Raw genomic sequence first — 7,032 nt, forward strand, 5'->3', positions numbered from 1 at the left:
ATTGAGTGACCAAACATATATGGTCTAGCTTAAAATGTATTAGCAAGTTATGGGAACGCCTCAAGTTCAACATTAGATACATCTTTACATTAGGGTTAAGTTTGGTGACGCTTTTCATTTGTTAAAGTGGGTGTCAGAGCCCTAAAGTTTGCTTGTGTGGCATTCTAGATTGTGTTCCTCGCTTGGTATAATGCATGAATCATGGTGTGTGGGCTGGAGGCAGTGTGTCTGGCTGAGGACAGTTGGAGTTTATGCTAGGGCAGGTAATAATGAGCTTAGATCATTGTCTCTGGGTTTCGGCCTAGTTACATGAGTCCGCCAGGTTAAGCAGGATTTGTGTGGTCAGCTGTGCCTGCGTCGTCTCCAAAGTTGGTCAGCAGGTAGTTCTCCTGCGGCTTTCGCCGCTGTGCATTCGCTTGGTAGGTGCCGCTTGTGCCCTGGAGCTGCAGTTTAGTCATCCTGCGCTGTGCGTTGGCGTATGGCGGTGGTTATGGTGTCATAGGTCTGGTAGGGTGGACCCTTTCTAACTGGATGCAGGATGAGTGGCTTGTTGTTCGGTCCCTCTGGCAGCTGTAGGTTCTGGTGACCCCTGTGGGTCTGCTGTATAAGGGCAGTTCAGTAGGGTCCCATTTTGTGTATGCCTCTTTTCCCCTTATTGTTTGCCCACAGCATGTACCTTGATCTTGCCAGCATAGTCTGCCAGTATAAGCCTGGGATAGGCTGTCATGGTGATCTGCTGGTGCTTGGTAATTTCCCCTTCAGTCAGCTCGTTCATTCCGGCTGTTCGCGCACATAGCTGGCGCACGGCGGCCATTTTGTGGATTATCGCCCGCTGGAGATTCCTTGCCAGGGCGGGTGTTGAGGCCCAGGCCGACACTCTGCTTGATGCCCTTATAGACCGGGATGACCCCCCTGGTCCAGAGGGGGGGGGGAGGGGAGCGAGACTCCGGACGGAGAACCCGGGAGAGCGTATACAGTGCATTTTTGAGTAATTGCTGTGGGTGTAGAGTTTTAATGCAGTGAGGTAAAGGGTTAATACAGCACAACCTGGGCTTTATATGGCAGGTTAAGCATTTATAAATGTAGGTTTATATAATACTCTGAATTTCTCCAAACATGATTTATAGAACACATTACGTTTTAGGGTGGGACATATGGCTGGTTTTGGAGGGACTTAACTCAATATACCCTTGGGCTGAAGTTCTGGTCTTTTCACCGCCTAGCAACACCCTTGCCCAAGGTCAGCAGTTGCCAACCTTCCAACTATTGGGGACCCACGTAGATAAAATGGGGGAAATTGTTGGGTCCTGGTCCTGGACAATAACCGGTGTTTCTCCACACATGCATAATATAAAATAATTTTATTTAATGTTAATAACAATAAGCATTATGTATGTTATAATTTGTGTGTTTATTACGTGGGGCCCCTTAAAGGGCCCTTATAACCTGATGTCCACATCGTGCAAAGCGCAGAGCCCACTGGGAGATTGTTCCGCTTCCTCCCCCATCCCTGTTTTCCCGCACTGCATTAAACACTGACCCTGTTCTTTGGACCCCTGTCCTAGCTGTCATTTCCCTCTTGTCCTAAAATAAATATTTATTCTGTTACACATAGCGATGAGTAGAAACGCAGGAACCTGCAAGAAAACACAGTCCTTAAACTCAAAATCCTAGTAACGAGCTCAGAATGCATGGATTGCATTGTATTCGAAAACTCTAGAGCTCTAGAAATGGCCAGTGATGCCAAGAGTAGAAAAAACAAATGCCAAATGATTAGGGCAAGGATAAATCAAGAATTTGTGTCACATTACCCCACTCCCTCTAGCATGTAAACTCACTGAGCAGGGCCCTCAATCCCCCTGTTCCTGTGCGTTCCAAAATGTCTGATTACAAATACGTGTCTGTTAGTCCACCCATTGTACAGCGCTACGGAACTGTTGGCGCTTAATAAATAATAATAATCATCAAAAAGGAATAGCAAATTTTAGCTGGATTTTAAAAATAAATTCTGATGCATTGCTATTTTTAATCTCCTGTTTTACACAATTTCCATTTTGCTGAATATTAGTGGAATTAATGGGTCACTCTGCCCCAGTTAACGGTGGGAGGGGGAGGGATGAACACTGGGAGGTCATTGTGAGAGCCCACTGCCCTGAGAGAACACCATTGCCATAAAGGGGTGTAGGTGGCCTGCAACAACCTCTAGGTAGGCAGTACGTGTCAAAATAACATCCACATGAATGCCAGCAGAACATTGCCCAGAGTATAACTGCCTCCGCTGGCTTGCCTTGTTCCCAGGTAAATCTCTTCTTAAGGAAAATGACACACATGCACCCGGCCATCCACCTGATCTGAAAGAAAACAAACATTTATCAGACCAGGCAACTTTCTTCTTTTTTTTTTTTTTTTTTAGTTATTTATTTCGTATTGACATGCAATAAAGGAGACAATAATTAGCAGATAAATTCGGTAGAGAACAGAAACAGTTGTAGATCAGATCGCATATACCACTCTTTGACACATAAAGCTTAGTGTAATGACATTATGGATCGTAATTGTCGTGTCTGGTTTGCGTGTTGTTATAGGTGGTTCCTGGCTTTCTTTTCATTTATCTTGTGCTAAGCGTTATTGTGCTCCGCCATCGGAGATCGCCGAACACAGTGGTGTATGGATAGGAGAGATCGCAAACAATTCTTCCGTTCCATGTTTGCGATATATATCTGTCTCTCTGGGATGCCTCATGGTAGTCAATATTTTCGATTTTTATGAAACGTTAAAGAATAGAAAGAAAGAAAGGAAAATGGTAAAGATCGAGGCAACTTTCTTCTATTGCTCCCTGGTCCAGTTCTGACACTAACATCCCCATTAAAGGCACTTTAAGCGGTGGACAGTGGTCATCATGCAGCCCCATACTCGGCAAACTGCGATGCTCTGTGGGTTCTGACACCTTTCTACCGTGGCCAGCATTACGGTTTCAGCACTTTGACCTACAGTAGCTTTTAACCCCAAACGGGCTAATCTTCACTCACCATGTGCATCAAAGAGCTTTGGGTGCTCATGACCCTGATGCCAGTTCACTAGTTGAACTTCCTTGCACCACGTTTGGTCGGTAAAAACTACAACATACCGGGAACATTCAACAAGACTTGGAGATGCTCTGACCCAGTCGCCTAGCCATCACTCTTTGGCCCTTGTCAAAGTCACTCAAATCTTTTAATTTGCCCATTTTCCTTCTGCCTCCAACACATGTAATTCAAGAACTGACTGTTCACTTGCTGCCTAATATGAACAAATTGATGATAATAAAAAATGTGGGTGAGGGCACACAGTGTTTGATAATATTTTTTGGTGTGTTCTCACCCACATTTTTATCAATCTGTTCACTTAAAGCGGCACTGTCATGCCAAACTTACCTTTCCCCCAATCAATTCCTCTTTTCTCCCTCTGTCAGGATCTGTTCTTCATTTCTTCCTGTCTGTTCTAGTTTTCTTTAAAACATAAGACAAAGTAGATAAATAGTCGCAAGAGAGGTGAGAACGGACAACAGCTTAATTAGCCTGCCCTTCGGTGGATCCCCGCTCAGATCTCAAGCTGGTTTTAGCTCATCTTGTGCCATTACAGAGAGAACATCTCTGAAGCATATCAGACTGGTCACACCCGTACGGGCATTCCAGATCTGAAATTCCAGCAAGTTCCCTCTGCACAAGAGACACAGCAACCCCAGACGATCGTTTCAGCCTTGTTAGGCATCATCAGTGAGGCATAGCTGATATCTCTCTAGGCACCATGAGCAAGGAATCCACGTCTGCCCGTACGGGTGGGACCAGTCTGATATGCTTCAGATATGTTCTCTCTGTAATGGCACAAGATGAGCTAAAACCAGCTTGAGATCTGAGCGGGGACCCACCGAAGGGCAGGCTAATTGAGCTCTTGTCCGTTCTCACCTCTCTTGTTACTTTTTTTTCTCTCCATAAGACAAAGTAGGGATTATTTGTCCTATGGATGTTTCCTACGTCTGACCATCTATGCCAAGCAGAGGAGCAAAGTGTGCTTCGTTTCCTGTGGTCAGAGAAATTTTCAGACAAATTTACTAATAAGAAGTAAAGATTACTTAGTATTACTAAATTCTGCCCCTACTTGCTATATCGCGAGTAGGGGCATGTATATTAAACAGTGGGCCCCTTGTCTGCCCCCTCCCGTGCCGTCCAAGTGGGTGCTATTAAACTGAACGAGGGACCTAACGTCCCCCCTGGCCCCCACCCATGAGTGGCGGGTGGGGGCCCTTAATGAAAATGGGGGGAGGGGCTGATTGACTGACTAAATGAAAGCAACCAATCGCAGTGTTATGAGTCAAACTACACAGCATGGGAAAATTCCAAAGAACTTTCCCACACTGTGAAAAAGTCAAGCCAACCAATCTGAGTGCTGTGACAGGTAAATGTAGAGACTTGGTTGGCTTGGAATCAACTAATCAGAGTGCTCTAAGTCAAATTGCAGGGCGTGGGAAGGCTTTATAAGCCTTTCCCTGCCCTGCGGAGTTCAGTCTGCGCGGTGCCCTCCATGCGTGACGATGGATTATTATATTTAGCGTCTGGTTTGTTTGTTTTTTGTCTGGTTTTCTTTACATTTTAACAGTTGTGATGGGTTAATGGATTTTTATTTGGATTTTCTGGGGCTGAAAAAATAAGATTTTAGAAAAAAGAAGACATCAAATGGTAAGTTATTTTTTATTTACAGGTATTCCCTTCACTATTTTTAGGGTGAGGGGTGTAGGTAGGTCTTTATTAAAAACCTTTGGGTGGGAGGGTGGCTAGGGGCTTGGGGACCCCTAGTAACTTGGGGGGGTTTACATTATAGGTCCCCCATTTGCCATTCATGGGTGGGGGCCGGGGGGAGGACAATAGGTTCCCCCATATTTTCATTTAGGGCCCGCACCCGCCACTCATGTGTGAGGGACGGGGAGGAGGACGATAGGTCCCCCCATTTTCATTTAGGGCCCCCACCAGCCACTCAAGGGAGGGGGCCAGGTGGGGACAATAGGTCCCCTTCCCCATTTTCATTTAGGGTCCCCACCCGCCACTCATGGGTGAGGGCCAGGCGGGGACAATAGGTGTCCCCTTGCCCCCCCATTTTCATTTAGGGCCCCCACCAGCCACTCAAGGGAGGGGGACAATGGGTCCCCTTCCCCATTTTCATTTAGGGTCCCCACCCACCACTCATGGGTGAGGGCCAGGCGGGGACAATAGGTGTCCCCCTGCCCCCCCATTTTCATTTAGGGCCCTCATCCGCCGCTCATGGGTGGGAGCCAGCACGGGGACAATAGGTGTCCCCCCCATTTTCATTTAGGGCTCCGACCCGCTGCTCATGGGGGGAGGAAAATAGGTCCCCCCATTTTAATTTAGGGCCGCCACTCGTGGGTGGGGACCGGGGGGGATGCTAGGTCCTCCTTTCAGTTTATTAGATCCCACTTGCGCGGCACGTGTGGGGGCTCAGGAGGTGGGAGACTAGGGGGCCACAGGCTGCTCACTGTTTAGTAGACGTGCCCTTACTCACGATAAAGCAAGTAGGTGCAGAATTTACTAATACGAAGTAATCTTTATTAGTAAATTTGTATAAAAGACCAATTTTGGTCTTTCAGCCTTTTGGTAGATAGCTCCCTGATATCATGAGAATTAGGGAGTTATCTACTAAGCTGCTGCAAATTGCAGCCGCAGCACGGATCGGAATTTAATTCATTTGAATGAAATTCCGATCCGAACAATGTCCCGAATTGCGTCCTAACACGAATGGAGAAACTCTGTGCCACTCAAATAATCCATATAAATAAATATATTGTACACATTGAATTTGGATTGCGCACCTTCATACCAGGTTTTTAGATACAGTTTTTACAACATTTTGGCCTAACCTACTAATTACTATAAGTTGTTTTACAGTATTATTCAATATTTCTTTTTTATTTTACATGTTTTGGGGAATAAAGGAAACTATGATATTAATTATTGCCAATTGTTGCTGGCAGTTATTTGCCCTTACTTGTGTTGTAGTTTGATTATTAATTACACATTATTTTGTTTAAATTCTTGCACTACACAAATAAATGCTACGGTAAGATAGCGTTGTATATGTTGAAGGTATTATGTTGCTGAAAGGGACACGATAGCCACCAGAACCACTACAGCTTCATTTAGTTGTGCTGGTGTCTATAGCCTGTCCCTGCAGGCATTTTTATGTAAACACTGCCTTTTCGCATTAGTGCCTAGTACAGCCTCTAGTGGCAGTCACTAAGATGGTCAGTAGAGGTGCTTCCTGGATCAGTGCTGCTATGGAGTTTCTTTAACTCGATAATGGTAATTTGATTGTTTTTAAACCCACCCAATTGCCCTGCGCATCAGAGAACCTGCCGATTCATCCACCCTGGGAATCTGCTTATTCACATTTGAAAAGTACCCATTCTCACATGAAATCTGAGAATCTGCCCATTAGCGCCAATAGCCTAATAATGTATCCAGTCAGCCAGTGGAGGCTGTTCCATAGGGCAGGTTGCCTACTCCTAGTTTTGTTTGCAAAAATAATATTCCTCATATCTAAGCACCACTGATACGTATGTATGTTATGTTAGCAAACACGTCTGTCCTGATTATACCTGCAGTTTACATTCTCCTCTTTGTTGATGGTTTTGGACAAGGAATGGGGTTAGGTGGATAAAACTCGACACGTCGGGGCAGTCACACCTCACCCTTTTTAAATTTTACCAGCCACGTCTGTAGACAATGTGTGAATACATGCGAAGGCCCAGGAGTGAACATGCTGAGTGAACCAGCCTTTAGAACGTTCATGTTTTGTGTCAGGGCGAGGAAGGTCACAATAGAACAGTTAAGTGACACGGCTTTGAGCGCCGTGCTCCATGTTGCATAGAAATGGCCAGGATACACAATATAGATCTTGGACTGGCACTTTGTGCTGGTAAATAAAACATCTAAGGCTAAAGTGAATTGAGTGGGATTAGTGTTGGTCAATGTGTAACTAGAC

This window comes from Pelobates fuscus, chromosome 12 (assembly GCF_036172605.1).
Source record: "Pelobates fuscus isolate aPelFus1 chromosome 12, aPelFus1.pri, whole genome shotgun sequence".
Lineage (NCBI taxonomy): Eukaryota > Metazoa > Chordata > Amphibia > Anura > Pelobatidae > Pelobates > Pelobates fuscus.